Genomic DNA, 16,648 nt, shown 5'->3' on the forward strand with positions numbered 1-16,648 from the left:
TGTGCAAAAGGAGATCCTCAAGAATGAAACACAGGATGGCACCCACCCCGGATGCCCATCCCCAGCAAAGACTGGGGGGCAGAGGAGAGAACTGCACGAAGATGAGACAAACACCAACAAGCACACTCTGTGCTGTGTTCGGAAAAGGTAACTACAGAATCTGCCGGGAGGCCTTCACCGCCCTGTTTAATGATGCAGATTTTGTAATATTTAGGGTCAAGGCTGCCCATTATCTCCATCCAAGAGCACCCGTGACCCTTTCTTACACTCAGCAGCTCTAGGCACTGCCTCGCCCTCCACGGTTCCCTCCCAGGACCCACCCCCACTTCCCTCCTCCTCTGCGTGTGGCCCTCTGCTGTCCTCTCCGCACTCTGGGGCTTCCTGGGCGCTCCCCAAAGCATCAGACCAGCCGCCCCCTGGGTGTCTCTCATGATCATTAGCACTTCAGTCTGTATGTTCAAAACCCAACTTACTGTCTTGCCCCAGCGCTGTTTATCTCATGACCCTGCACCTCCCTCTCTTATCTAGACGTCGGCAATGGCCTCCAAACTGCTTCCCAGCCCCTGGTTTTCTTCATCCAATCCATTTACCACTCAGGTCACAGGGTAGTCTCATAAAAATGTAAGTTATTCAGAGGCTTTCCTTTCTGCCTCAGATCCCCTGCCTTTGGTGTGGCAGCTAAAAAGTCATCACTAAACCCAAGGTAATTGAGATTCATTTTTGTTTTTTGCATGTGGATGTCCAGTTGTTGCAGCACCGTGCGTTGGAAAGACTATCTTTTCCTCGTTGTGTTGTCTTTGCTGTGCTGACTAAGAGCAGATAAATACAGCTGACTGTACTTACGTGAACCTGTTTCCGGGCTCCTATAAGGGAAACTCTGTTTTCTCCTCTACTCACAGAATTCTGCTCAGACCACTTCACTTCTGGCACTTCTGGTCATCAAGCATTGGGGGTTTCCCCACACGAAGCAACTCCGTGACGCCGGCTGGGTGTCCTACAGTTGCACTCAGTCCTGGCACTAACCTGGAGACAGCGTCAGACCCCACAGGCTGACGGGTCAGCCCCACAAGACTGCCCCTTTCTCACACACGTAAGATGCCAAATGCAACTCCGGGTTGTTACTTGTGCTTCTGACTGGCTGTATGTTAGGGATTCCCATGACCACCTTCTCGGGTTCTGTTAATTTTCTAGAGTGTCTCAGGGAACTCAGGAAACATTTTACTTACCAGAGAAGCAGTCTAGTACACAGAAAGATAGAGCTTGGAGTGTCCAGATGGAAGAGCAGGCTAGGGCAATGCATGGGGAAGGGACGTGGAGCTTCCACGCCCCTCGGTTGCACTACGCACCCAGCACATCCACAAACTCACCAAACCAGAAACTCTTCAAACCCTGTACTTTTGAGTTTTCACGGAGGCTTCTTTATGGAGGCATGATTGATTAGGTCATTGGCCATGGGTACAAATTCAACCCTCAGCCCCTCTCCCATCCCTCCCACCCCTGGAGGTCAAGGGGTGGGGCTGAAAGCTCTAACTCTCCAGTAAGGTTGGTTCCCCTAGCAACCACCCTCCATCCTTAGGGCCCATTCAAAGGGCATCTCAGGTGGGGTTGCAAAGGGTCACCCTCCTCAGTTGAGTGTAGTTAGGAAGTTTGAAAACCAAAACCTCCCATCCAGACCAGCTAGAACCGTTTACCCACCATTTACATCAGCCAGAACTAAACTCCAGAGGTAGTACTGACCTGATGAATGAAGTTTTGAGGAAGGTAAACTATTCTTTTATAGTACCCAACTTCTCTTTTATAACAAAAGAACACCTGAACTCCTCCAAATGGAACATAGTTACTAAGTGGCCTTTCTCAACCAAAAGCAAAAGCATCTCTGTGATCTAAATTCATTAATTAAAACTAAACAATGTTGCCCCTAACTCCAGCTTTGCTCATGGAGACCACACACAGGCCACTGATGCCCACTTCCCTGATTCACAATCTTACAGCTTCTCAGAAGTGCATCTTCTGGCTCCTGTATTCAAAGTGCTGGGGAGGGGCCTGGGCAGAAGCCCACAGACCTGCCCACCTGGGGAAAGAAAGTGCTGGGCCCCAAGGGAAACAAAGCCATCCCAACAATGTTTGCAAAGCTCAGCGTGTCCACAGCAGAATGCTGCGGGTGCAGCTTCCTTTGTGAGCCTGCAGCTCTGATCAATGACCAACCAACAGGCTGGACACTCCAGGGCTACCCCCCTGGGGACCAGATTTATTGTGCAACCTCCTCAGGCACCCCTCACTGCAGCTCTGATTTGGTGACTTCATCTGCAAATCACAGTGAATTTCAATGTCTTGTTAATGAGGGGACATAGAAATCACAGATGACTCAGAGCCTGCTGAAGGCAGGAAGCAGGAAAGACTGTGGGAGAGACCAGGACAGAGAACTGCTTAAAGAAAAATATGCAAATGTTTGGAAGATGACTTGGGCTTGCTCTGTGGGGACTGAGAGGGAACGGATATCCCCTTAACTCAGAAGAGGAGAGAGCAGAAGCAGGAACGCCAGCAAAGACAGGAGCTGCCAGCAAAGACGGGAGCCGGGCCCCTCAGTCACCCAACGATCCTTCTTCCCGACGGGGCACTTCCAGCATTTGGAAAAATGAGCTAGTGCTCTCAGTGGCCACACATTCCCCTGCATGGCCCCTGACTCTTCCCTTTTGTGCTCCACCCATGCTGTCAACTCGTTTCTTTGTTGAGTCCACATATGTGACCCTAAAATAGCAGGCAAAGCTGCTATAAATGTTGAAGTTTCAGTCAAGATGGTGAGGTCTGTGCTGTAAGTTCAAGTTAAACAACCTCAGTGCCCAACGTTCCCATGAATCCTGCACGTGTCTGACATGGGCCATGGCACCAGCTGCCCTGGGCATGGTGGGGGTCGTGAAGTGGGGTCTTCCAGTCTCCAGTGGGCAGGCATCTACGGTCCACTCGGGATGAGACTCATGGGGCCCCCATGCTGCCGCCATTCCCATGGATGACACAAAGGGACGGATGACACAAAGGGACAGACGGTGTCAGCACTGATTTGGGCAGCACCAGTTCCAGGCACAGGAAGGGCATGGAGCAGGGAGCAGAGACTGTTGGAGCAGGAGGGGCTGAGGACGAGCGGGGTTGGGAGGCTGTGGGAAGAGAGGCCGTCTGTTGGAGGCCAGAAGGGAGAGAGTGGCAATGGGGGCGACACCTGAGGACCAGGCATGTGTCTGAGAGCAGGCAGGTGGGGGCGGCTCGTGGGGACCTGGACCCTAAGGCAGAGGAGCCAGTGCGTGCTGTGGGCTGCAGGAAGTCACAGGACAGGAGTCTGTTCTCCTTTTCAATGACAGCTTCCTGGTCACTATGGAGTAAGCCTTGTGCAAAAGGGATCACATGCAGGAGGAACGCAGATGGCTGGCGATCAGGACCCGGGTTCTGTCAGGGCCTCCTGTTGATGCAGATGAGGTGAGGAGGACCTAGTCTGGGCGGTGGGAGTGGGGAGGGATGAAGGAAGGAAGAAGACCCTCTGAAGAAAAACAGAAGCCCAGCAGTACCTGAGGAGTGGTCTGTGATGGGGGTCAAGGAGGAGGAGAGGGGTCAAGTTGGAAGCAGGGCTGACAGAGGAGGGAACAGTGGTTTCCTGAGTTGAACAGGGGGGATCTGTTGTCTGGTTTTCGACTGTGTTGAGTGTGAGGTGCTGGGGAGGGAAGTCCAGCCGGTGATGAGATGGAGGCAGATGGGACTGCAGATGCGGTGGGCTCTCTGAGCATAAAGGCCCTCGGAAGTTTAAGGAACTTTATTTCATGTTGTGTGTACCACTGAGCTCACATTCCCTTTCCACTCTGCACAAGACAGCTCATCAGCAAGAAAGTCCTTTGTGTGGTTTCACTTGGAACTCCATTCCCTCTGAATTTCAGCACACACACTCTCCAGCACACTCAGTCTCCAGCACACTCAGTCTCCAGCACACTCAGTCTCCAGTACACACACTCCCTAGCATACACACTCTCCAGCACACACACTCTCCAGCACACACACTCCCCAGTACACTCACTCTCTAGCACACACACTCCCCAGTACACTCACTCTCCAGCACACACACTCTCCAGCACACTCACTCTTCAACCACATCCTCTGTATATTCATTTAGAGCACTCTGCCCACTGCTGCCTGCACAGTAACCTCCTCACCCCACCCTGCAAGCTCCTGACCTTTCTTCTTACCCACCTCCCATCTCAGATGAGAACCATCTGGCACCTTTGCCATCCTCTCCTTGGTTCCTGTCCTTCCATCCAACAAACCCAGACCCTGGGTCACTCCCAACTTCTCTGCTCCTACCACACCTGCCAGGCTGCTGGAGAAGCATGGGACCCACCAGGCAGGCAGCCTCACCGCAAATGGCAGTCTCTAGCTGCAGGCAGGGCACATGCTGTGTGACTGTCCTTCACTTGTCCTGGACCGTCTTCCTCTCCCAGGCTCTGCACCAGCCATGCTTCCCCGCCCCCAAGGCCTGTCCTTGTCCCTCTGAGCTGATGCATTTCGTTTCCCTCCTGCCTCATGGAGAAAGGAGAAGACCTCACGCGTTGTCAGCTTCTCCTCCCCACGTGTGTCAGGACTCCCCAGGCTCGCCGACCCTCTCCACCCCCTCTCTGAGTCACACCGAAGGTCAGGGCCGGGACCATGGCGAGGCACGTGAGGTGCTCACTTGGGGAACAGCATTTAAGGGGACACAAAAAGCACAGTAATCAAAATCAGCCATATTTAAATGCAAAGCTTATTTCAAAAATAAATTTTAATGCAAAAATTCACAATGAACAAAATATCAGAACTTAAGTAGAGACAGGATGCAACCCTGCCTTGGTTTCCTCAGCCCTGCCTCAGTCCCCGCAGCCTAGCCCTGTGCTGACTGTATGTAGCCCACTGGTGCTGAGCGTTTCAGGCCAGCCAGTGGTCTTGATTCTTCATTCATCTGTGCGTTGTGGAAACAATGTTTCACCAAAAACACTTACACTTACATAGAGTCCAGTGGGCTCTATGAACCATGGAATTCAGACCTGCCACTTGAAGAAACTGTCAGTAGACGGATCCGAAGTTCTGTCCCACCGGGAAGAGCTCATCTCCCCTTCGGAGCAGTGTCGAGACAAAAACAAGCCCCAGGGTTCACATGAGGAGATAATATAATCTGAAGGGAGGACTAGAGGACTAGAAGACTAGAACTAGGGCTAGCAGGAAAAAACAAAGTTACTGCATCCTTCCATCCTGACTCCAGGTTTCTCCTCGATGAGGAAATGAAGTATCACCATGCACACTGCCCCTCTGAATGTCCCTGTATCTTCTCCATGGGAATACTCTCAAATCTTAGTTCCCTTATTCTAGTCTGACTAGTTTCATGAGAATTGTGATCTCTTTCCAAAAATCTAATATTCAAAATACTCCATGAAACATGTAGTAAAGATGAAAGTGTCAGGTTCAAAAGCTATGAGCATAAACTGATGAGGATTTTCTAGGAAGCTATACTAAAAATCAGTTTTACTACTTTGTACTTTTTCTTTTAATCTTTCAAATCCCATGGTAGGATAACCCTTGGCTCTTGTCCAGTGATGGCAAAGGAAAGACAGAAAATTACCTGTAAATTCTTCATGCTAGCTCCCTCAATTTCCACATTCTAAGAACTGTTTTTGCCAAGCTTGCTCTGGGGACTATTCCCCGATAAACAAAGGTGCCTCTGCTAAAACCAGCCCAGGAGCCAAACAGGCATGTTAAAAAAAAATCACAAGTCGTTCAGAGTTTACTAGAAAGTTTGTAGTTTCAAACTGGTACATTTTCTTAGTAAATCTGCTGTACCAACTGATGCTGAAAAGCATAAATGGTTACCACTTCGTAGTAATTGCTTATCCTATCTGCCTCAGTAGGAAGGGAATAACCTGAAGTTAAATTTATAATTCTTTTTTTGCATGGAAAATCAAGTATTCTCTTAGTTCTTACATCACTTATTCATTCAAATTTGAGGATTAGAGTTGATCAGTATGACTCATCTAAAAAGTACATTCTACTCAATAACTGCCCTCGGGTGTTTTGTGGCTGTGACTCCAGCTATGAAATTTTAGCTTACACTGTGGGTAAGGGAGATTTGGAGTTATCTCTCCACAAAGAATTAGTTCTTGATTCAGTGTTAGTCCAAAGACTTTAAATTCCAGCTCAGCAGAAATGTGGGCAGAGGGGAAACTTGTGTTGTGTTACTGCTGCTCACTGTTGGCCACTTGAGACCTACTGTGTGCGTTCAGTGATGAGATCCCCCCCAATGTGAACTAAATAAGGGGTTTACCTCTCTTCACAAGCTACATGTGTGAGTGGACTTCCATTCACTGCATGGGAAACAAAGGCAGAAATGCTGAGTGAACAAACATGCAAGGCCAGCCCCGAGTCTTCACTGAGGAGACCTGTAGCATGGGGATGATGCAGTGCTCGTGTAGTTTAAAGACATTATGCCAAAAATTATTAAAAATTTCCAGTAACGAGGCTCAATATATAGAATTTGAAACAAACAGAAAGAGCAGAAATATAAAGCAGGCCTTGTAACAGTCAAACATTTGCTTTTCTGAGCTTGGCTCTCTGTACTCATTCTTGAGCACAGCTGTTTGGGTTGACAGGGCTGCTTGCCCTTTTAGATACAGTTCTTGCCTTGGCTGGTGTGGCCCAGTGGATTAAGTGCTGGCTTGTGAACCAAAGGGTCACCAGTTTGACTCCCAGTCAGGGCACATGCCTGGGTTGCAGGCCAGGTCCCCAGTAGGGGGCACTCGAGAGACAACCACATATTCATGTTTCTCTCCCTCTCTTTCTCCTTTACCCTTACCCTCTCTCTAGAAATAAATAAATAAAATCTTTTAAAAAAATACAATTCTTGGCAGTTTTTTTCTTGCCTACTTAAGAAGCAAACTTCTCTCACCTGCTCTGGCAAGTCACTGACACGAGCATGTTCACTGCACAGCACCGGCTTTACATATGTAGTCACCACTCTGTGCGTCCCACAGCAACCTCTGCGGGAGAAGCGATCACCCCGTTTTGCAGAAGAAGAAACTGAGGTACAGAGGCATGGGGTTCACCACATAACCTCCATAAATTCAGATACCCTGGCAGCCCCATAAACTCCAGCATGGGTCCAGGTCCCATCCCTGAGCTCCTCGCCTGCCCCTCCTTCCCAGCAGGGCAGGGAGCAGGTGGGGCAGGGCCAAGAGAAGCAGCCCAGGAAGGTGAAGAATTCACTCACGATCTGAAGTTTGGAGTCCCTTGTGTTTTGCTACCTGCCACCTGCATATATTGTTAGAGCTTGTTCTCACTTTCTTTGTAACATACCCTTTCCTAACCCTCCATCCCAACTTTGCTAAATAGCACTGCTTCACCAGATAAGGGGCAAAGCTGTCCTCCCGTGCGTGCACACAGGATTTCCCCGGACGGAGAACTGGCACCCGGGGAAGGGGGTGGGAAGTGGCAAATGCTGCTCTTGGCAAAATGGTGGAAAGAGATAGAAGGAGAAACAGATTAGGGGGAAGGGAAATGGGGGGGGGGTAACAGGGAGAGGAGAGGAGAGAAAAGGATAAAACACAGCAATCAGTGAGCAGGTCCTAAAGGGAAATTTATCTAGATGAACTTATGTGCTGATCTCTCCCCACTCCCCCCTACCCCCAATTCCTGGAAAAGCTCTCCTTTGGTTACTAGAAAGCAAAACATAAACTGTTTTTAAGTCTGGGATTGCTTTTTCTTTTCTTTTCTTTTCTTTTCCTTTCTTTTTTCTCTCCAGTTTCATCATATGTTTCAATCCTTCCATTCTTTTTGTAGGTCCCATGGCCTACTACTCATATTATTTGGCCTCAGTACAAAATATACAGGGTTTGGTTTTTTGGTTTTGTTTTTTTTTTTTTTGCCTCAGTTCATTAAACTGTAGAGAGTAATAATTTGTGGTTGGTAATTTGTTAAAAAAAACCCATTGGCATTAAACCATAAATAATCTGACTCACTGTCAGTAGAGAACAAGTTCATCTGTTCCTTCGCTCTACCCACTCCGACCGTAAGTCCGGAGCAGGCATCATATCGGATACCACGTATACGTGGAAATGTTCACCCAAGTTTATGTTCCTTCCAGGTCCCCATGTCAGACTTGCACTCCAAAGAACACATTGAACTATACTGCTACCCCCCAAAACTATAGAGTGATGCACACATAAACTAAAAACTTCACACAGTCTTATATAGAGATAAAGACCTCGTATAAATACACATTCTCAGAATGAGTCAAGAGGTTGGTGGCAGGATGCGTGGCTTTTGTTGGGAGGAGGAGGACAGTGTGGATGAGAGATGAGGAGGCACAGAGTGGCCGGAACCGCGGCCTGCTGCCCACACGCACACCCTGCGCAAGGAGGGGCAGTGGTCAGGCTCCCGTGCTCGCCTGGGAGCGTCCCCCACAATGGGCTGTTGTCCCAGGAAGCCCCTGAAAGAGAATGAAAGAGCAGAAGGCTTCATGGCTCAGAACCAAGTACTGTCACTTTTATTGGGAGAAAGTGCACAAAGATTTTGAAATAGTTTGGAAATAAACAGAACAGGGATGACTAAAATGAAGAGAGTAGACTAGACAGTGGCTGCTCTAGAGGCAGGAAGGTAAGGACCTGACGTGCAGAACAGAAGGGAGCTGCAGAAACGACTAGAGAAAGAATAGTGTAGCATCCAGCTGACGGGCTTGAAAAAGGAGAGCAGTTGTGATTTACATGTCAGGATTCCGAGGGACGGTGAAGTCAGAGAAAGGACGGAGAGTAGTGGACTCATGCGGAAAATTCAGTAAATAGGGTGAGTTGCATAACCGTGAGAAGAGATGACCAAACCTGAAACCAAGAGAGAGCCCTGAACCAGGAAATAGTTGTTGACTGTGACGCCCAGGAAATAGTGGTCTGACTTTACACACAGAACCGGGGTCGATCACTGACCGCTATTACCTAACACAGCTGAAGCTTATGGACATAGGGCCAGGCTTGACTGGTTTGGTTAATTCGCTCTGTGAGCGACTTCTGCTGGGTGGGATAATTCCTCGCAGACCCTGCACAGGCCCTGTCCTACGAATTCAGACACACCACAGGCGGTGGGTTCCAAACCTGGTGCCTGTTCCTGCAAGGCCTGGGCTGCGGGAGAGATGGGGTGGAACCTGACCTAGCCTCCTGCTGGCCACTGGGTCTGGGCAGGTGACCCAACTTCTCTGCACCCCACGGTCATTCCTGCCTGGAAGGGTGCGGGATTGAGTGCAGTAACGATAGCGAGTGTGCAGTGCTGAGCCTGGGGACCCTCAGGGCCTGGTGGACCGCCCACCGTCCTCACGCCCGCCTCGCGCTGCAGAAAGCGCTTCTCACGGAGGAGCTGGCAGCGGCGGTCTTCCTGTGGACCCCATCGTCACACAGAAGGGCCCGCTGTGTTCCACGTCTCTGGACGTGCACTTCTGCTAACACGGCGTCGCCCGTTAAAATCATGCAACGTCTCCTTGGCTGCCTCCCTGTGTTTGCTGCGCCGGCCACGCCCACCCACACACCCTTCTGCGTGCTCCTTCCTCCCCGCACGCACTTGCTGCTCCGTGATCTCCTCCACCGCCTTCATCTCGGACTTAGATTTCTGTACCCTCTGGGCTGCGCACGTGAACGTCTTCACTTAAAGGTGCCGCGTAAGTCTTCACGCTTAGCGTGTCTAACATGGAATATCAGACACACGTTTGTGAAACGGTGACTGAGTGGAACTTAAACGTCCCCAGGGCCAGAATCCTCTTCTTCTCACCAGTGACCCCCCCCCCCCCCGCCCCAGGGCGTGGCCTGTCAGTCCCGGTTGGCACTTTGTCTGTGGATCTGGGCTCCCTGCTCTTGGAGAGTCCGCAGACCTGTTGAGGGCGGAGGCCTGTCCTTGCCGTCTCCAGTTCCCGGGAGAATCCCCACCAGCTCTGCACGGTTACAGAGGGGATACAGACTGTTGACTGCTGGTGGAGCTGAAGGCTTGCTGGCCGCTTCCCACATTCATCGGATGTTCAAACTTTCCTCCCAGGAGCCTCGCCCGCCCGCAGCACAAGGGCCCCAGTGTGCTTCTCCCTGACGCCACGGGCCACAGAGCTGACACCGGAGGCCTGCGCCCCTCCCTCCGCTCTGGCTTCTGCTCCTGCGGTTTGGCCCCTTCGCGTCCTCCCGCCATTCCAGGACGCGGCAGGCGGGTGAAGCCGGACTAGGCACACAGGGCACGGGGAGCCGAGGGAGCCCAGGGCCCAGAGGCCCTCTGTGCAGGCCATTCTCAAAACCGGCTTTCTTCCTTTCTCTCCCCCTCTGCACAGGGGCCGGGCCTCCCGCGCTGACCATCCCCCACATCCACTCTCCAGGGCCTCCCTGTGCCCCGTACGACCCTCAGCAGGGACCCAACCGGGACAGGGACAGCGTCGGACAGGCAGGCCCTGGTCCCTGGATCGCTCCTTGGTCCAGCAGAGCTGTGCTGGGGATAGAGTGGGCCCTGCTCGGGGGCGGGGGTTGGAGAGGATGGGGGGGATGGGAGTGAGGCTGACAGAGGCCTCCCTCCACACTGCAGGAGCTCAGAGGGCCCCAGTGACCCTGGCCTGGTCCCGCCCCCACAGCGGGTCTCTCAGCGTTTCTTCTCCCCTCGCCCCTGCAGGTGAGAGGTACACTTGACTCCATTCAGGGTTCTGTGCAGGATCCTAGGGGCTGCCTCTGACTGGATCCTCTGGTCTTCCACTCAGGGGGACATGTGCAAATGGGGTGAAGGGGTGACATTTGTGTGGGGACAAACTTCAGTGCTGTCGGGTGGAAACTGAGTGAAACGATGTGGGTCCTGTGATGGAGAGGCACGGAGAGGACAGGACAGTCACAGCAGACGCCCGGGACATAGTTGTTGACTGTGACAGGGGGGCCGCAGGCCTGGCGGATGCAGCCGTTGGTGTCAGGGACTTTGCCTGTAAGTTTGGTGTGCTGGTATTGTAAGGACAACTAGAATAGAATACATTCTCTCTGCATTTTCTTAACAGTTTCTTAACAATAATTGCTAAGTGCTCATTGCCTGCTTTAGGTGTTCAGCCTAACAATTAACCAAGTAAACCATTACTAAATTTATAGTTAGTAATTACTAAGTTGACAATTACTAAGCTCTCATTGCCCACTTTATGGAGCATATGGGGCTTAAATCCTACTCAAACTAATTCCCAAAGGCAGTTATAACTCTGTCTGGAATTTATAGTAAATATTTTTAAGTAAGTGGACTGTTGGTTATTAGAAATATTTTTCCACATTAAGAATTTTCTTATACTAAAACTTCTTAAAACCCAATAATGAAAGCCCTTCATACCTGCAGGGGAGTTCATCATCGCCAAGCCCTCATTATAGGAAATGTTAAAGGGACTTATCTAAGAAAAAGAAGAAGATCAAAACTATGAACAGTAAAATGACAACAAACTCACAACTATCAACAACCGAACCTAAAAAAAAACAAAAAAACAAAAACTAAACAAAAACTAAGCAAACAAGTAGAATAGGAACAGAATCACAGAAATGCAGATCACATGGAGGGTTATCAGTGGGGAGGGGGGACAATGGGGGACAAAGTACAGGGAATAAGAAACATAAACAGTAGGTACAAAATAGACAGGGGGAGGTTAGGAATAGTATAGGAAATGGAGAAGCCGAAGAATTTATATGTACGACCCATGGAGTAAGGGGTGGGGGGGATGTGGGTGGGAGGGGTGTGCAGGGCCACAGGGAATAAACAGGGGGAAATGGGACAACTGTAATAGCATAATCAATAAAATATATTTTAAAATAAATAATAAAAATTTTTTAAAAACCTTGGTGTTCAAATGTCCTAAAGCACAGTGATGGTGCCTTATTGACCCTGCTGATTTACAGAAAGAAAAAAAAATGTTAGGAGCAGTGGACAGTATCCCACAGAGGTACATGCATATCTGATTGAACACATTTCTCTTGGGAGTGAAGAGATCAGCAGAATAACAGAGTATCTGCTGGGCTGATAGAGATGAAAACGGGCCTACGGAAGGCAGTGGGCTCTTCTAAACATTTCTGGCTCTTGGAATATTAAATACTCATGTTTTAACCCTTGAGAATGTTTGCACTAGATCTGCCTGTATTTTGACGTAATCCAGGTAAAAGTACATTGGCCATTTCAGAAGGTTTTTCTTTATTGCAAATTATTTAATTACTTTGATATGCCTGCTGGAATTCAGCCTGCACAAATCTTTCCCTCCAGTTGAAGCAAAAATGTTTTTTTCTTAGTGCTTCCCATCTGCAGTGTCCAGGAATCTCCCTGGTGAATCAGAAACCCCTCGCTCAGTGTCTTGCTGTGTTTGGGTTACCAGTGCGCTCCACACCGTGGCTCTGAGATCCGAGCCGGGTTCCTTCCATCCTACGCGACAGGCAGATGAGGGCTTGGGGCAGCCTCCCGTCTTTGACCTGCTCGCCTGTGTCCTTGCTATGCAGGCCCAGTCACTCACGGAGCTATGAAGCAGAGTCAGAAATTGGCTCCTGTTTCATTCTCGACTCATCAGTTTCCCTAATGGTCTCTAGTCTTAGAGCCAAGAGCCTGGACTTGATGTCTTAGCCAGCAATTTAACCTCAGTCTAGTCATTAATTGAATAAGTCTGAATCCTAATTTCAGTGGTATGCTGGCAAATGTTTAAAAGCATTTGCTCTCACGGGATGGAGGGAAAGGGATGCTGACTTAGAGCATTTGCCGATCTCTTTGGTGTAAATACTCCCACAATGGCCGCTTTCAAGCTGAGGAGGTGAAGGTGTTTAATGTAAGTGGAGCCGGCAGGAAATATGAGCCATTGGCTCCATCCCAGCACTGTGTCCTGTGCATCCTCTTTGGAGGAATGGGAATGAGGATGAGTACCCGTTCTTAATGTAAATAATCTTAATGACTCGATGGAATTGCCCTGCGTGTCTCCCCACCCTCACGACACCTCTGTAATTGAGGATTAATTAAGTGATGGTGTTGAAGACACTCAGCACCTTGCCTGGCACCTGGTAGGAGCTGCATACAGAGCCCTAGGGCTGGCGTTAGGAGTTTCGATCAGGCTGGAGGGGAGGAAGTGCTTTGCTTTGTTTTAATCACCCAGGGCTCCTGTGTCCCACAGCTTCTGCCTTTCATTTCTGGGCCAGGCTGTGTGCTGATTCATTTCTCCAGATGTTTCCTGATTCTTTGTGAAAGAAGCATATAGCTCTGTCCCCGTAGCTGTCACTGCCAGGAGTGAAAACCTGGGGCCCCAAAGAGTTCCCTCTCTGGAGGCCACTTCCTTAGATTCCTTCCCTGGGCCAGGTTCTTCCTTTGGTTCATGTAGTCACATTTACAATTCTCATATCAGACCTCTTACCTCCAAAATGTCCATGCAACCAAATAATATTTTCCTTTTTTAATTAATAAAATGGAAACAACAACGTCTAGTCTCCCTGTCCAGAATGAGTAAGCATCTGGCTCAGGGCGAGCTTCCACTCATAACTTGCTGGTACCATCAATTCTTCCTCAAAGATAAGGGGTTCCTACCTTCAGACAGGGAAACGGGATCCTCCCTTAATATACAAGAGGGTCCTTAAAAAGTTGTGCATAAACTGTTTACCTTTCTTTTCTGAACAAAAAATTAGATGGAACCAAAACAAAAATAGTTCCTTTTCTTTAAATCTTTGTGGGAGGAGTTGCCTCATAACTAATGGGATGTAGAGTGGTCCCACCCCGCCATCTAGTGGACAGCAAGAGAAAAGCCAAATTTAGAGCAAAAGAAGTGATTGCCATAATTTTGTTTTCAAAGTCTGTAATTTGTGGACAATGTATTTTTTAATCAGGATAATTTAAATTTAAACTCCCCATTCACTAGTTAAAAGATTTTATCCTATTACCTAAAACAAGAAGACAATATTAGCATTTAAACACTAAGCCACAAAACTAAATTTCCTAATCACAGGGTGACAAAGAAGGTCTGCTGAGGGCAGGGAGAATGCTCCCAGGCCTCGTGAGCGTGAACTTCCATGATCAGCACTCCCCTCCCTCTGGTCCTTTTCTGCCAACACGCCCTGTGTTTATTCTGGCACGTGGACAAGGAATGCCCCACAGAGCGGGGCCCTGTCTTCCCAGCAGTCTGCTAAACAGTCTGGGCCCAGGGTCATTCCGTTCATTTCCAAGAATGCAACTGTCCTCTGTGACCTGACTGGATACTTTGCAAGGGCCTGTGGCCTTGGTTTAGCTCGGTGTTGGGGGGGGGGGGGGTGAAGGAGTGTGTGAGTGTGTGTTTTCCTCTCTTTTTATTATTCAGGATGCTCCTGACAAACATGACCTGCTTCCTCCTCTCGATGTTTATGAAGATTTCCTTTTCTGTCTAGATTAAAAACAATAGCAGCCCAATCTCCTGAAGTAGCCAATGTTGTTCTGAGACCCTCTAATGTTGTTATAATTACTATAGTCACAGAATGTGATAATTTTGAGTTTCCAGGCACTCTACATTGTACACACTTTTGCTAGTCCTCACACCAGCCCTACACCAGCTCCTGGTTCAGAGACAAGGACACAGATACTCAGAGGAGTGAAGTGGCTCACCCAGGACCGCACAGCCAGCGAGTGTTCCCATGGTCAGGGCTGCACGCAGGTCTGACCAACAGCAAAGCCCCTGCAATGGGTTTCTCGTCTGTTCATCTGAGTGCCCGTGACCTGCCAGACCCTGAGGGGCCTCAGACTCGGGGCCCCTCAGGGCTGCCACCCCCGTAGGACTGAAGATTTACTACCTAAGACCCTCAGTACCACAGAGCCCATGGCCAGTGAACCCAGGAGGAGGGGACTAAATGTGGACGTGACACAGGGACAGCCAAAGGCAGCCCGTGAGCTGCACATTCAGCTCCTGTGAAACAGGGCCTTTGACTGAGGGTCTTTCTCCAAGGTTTGCTGTCTCTCAGAATAGGAGCCGGGGCACGGGTGGGTGGGGGTGGGAGATGCCAGGTGAGTAGGGCATTGTCTGTGCTGCCGAGAGCCCAGGGCTCTCGGGGGAAACACCCGAGGGCACACCAGAAGCAGCAGCAGTTTGACTCAGAAGAAACTCTACCTCAGGAAGGGTCTCGTGACGTGATGGTGGGTGCCTCCCCCCACCCCACAGCCCTTTTCCTCCTCTATCTCCCAGAGCAGGACAGAATAGAATACAACACAGTAGAACAGAATCAAATGATGGAATGGAATGGAATGGAATGGAATGGAATGGAATGGAATGGGATAGAATAGAATAGAATAGAATAGAATAGAATAGAATAGAAAACACCACACACTGTAAGAGTATTATTGGTCCATAAACTTGTGTTTTAATTTTATAAATGTATTTACGTGTGTATTCTATGTCGAGATGTAAAATTTGCACCTCCCTTTGGTTGCACTCTGAGCAGTATAGAAAACTGCTATAGACTTAACTGGCGGTGCTGTGAGGCCCTACTTGTCCCCCACCCTCACCTGTGGCACCACGAGCCAAGGAAGCCTTGTGAGGTGGCAGTCCCCAGCAGGAAGGCGGCACCTGAGTCTTGGCAGTGCTGGGAGGATCCTTCCTGGAGGCAGGGAATGCCCCAGAGGACCCTGACATCCTGCAGTCAGCCCACCAAGTGTGAGTCCCTCTGTGCCCAGCCTCTCCCCAGGCTGCACCCACCTCTCCCCCTGCAGGGCCCACAGGGGAGAGAAGGAAGCAGCCTCCAGCGCCAGGACACCGTTTTACCCCAGGTGCCGCTTACCCTGCAGAGCGGCTAGACCTTGTGGGTCCTTCATTCCCGAGTTGCCTCCAGCCCTGCCCACCCCAGGCTGAGGCTGTTCTTGTCTGACTGGGGCCAGAGCTAGGCCCACCCCAGCCTCCTGGCAGGTGGATCTGGGTCCCTGGCACCAGCATTTTCTGGGGCACTAAGGCTTCAGATCCAGTATTGTGTTCACACAGAGAAGGGGTGGTCAAGGGCATGGCTGCTCCTTATTCTTTTTTTTTTAAGCCTAGCAGATTTTATTTGTTTATTTATTTATTTTAGAGAGAGGGAAAGGGTGGGAGAAAGAGAGGGAGAGAAACATTGATGTGAGAGAGAAACATTGATTGGTTGCCTCTTGGTTACACCCCTACTGGGGACCGAACCCATAACCCAGGTATGTGCCCTAACTTGGAATCAAACAGACGACCTTTCACTTTCCAGGACGACACCCAACCACTGAGCCAAACCGGTCAAGGCCCCAACAGCTTCTCTGTAGGACCAACATTCCTTGTCCTCACTGTGTACTCCTGGCATAGGGGTCAGGGGTTGTATGTTCGCCCTAAAGAGGCACTTCTGGGGGTCACAGCTAATGCCCCCAAGTCACATCTGGAGGAGGCCAGTGGGGGGTGCCTCCCTGAGCCAGTTTCTCATGTGCCTCTCCACCCCTCACCCATCCCCTATGTATTAGTACTCTCTTGCTGTGTAACAAATTCCCCAAACTTAATAGCTTAAAACAACGAACACTTATTATCTCATGCTCTCCGAGGGGCAGCTCAGCTAGGTGTTCCAGGAAAGCTGGTGGCTGGGGCTGAGGCCATCTGAAGGCTTCAGCTCCGGAGAGTGTCCGTCTGGCATGG

The sequence above is a fragment of the Phyllostomus discolor genome, chromosome 2 (genome assembly GCF_004126475.2).
Source record: "Phyllostomus discolor isolate MPI-MPIP mPhyDis1 chromosome 2, mPhyDis1.pri.v3, whole genome shotgun sequence".
Lineage (NCBI taxonomy): Eukaryota > Metazoa > Chordata > Mammalia > Chiroptera > Phyllostomidae > Phyllostomus > Phyllostomus discolor.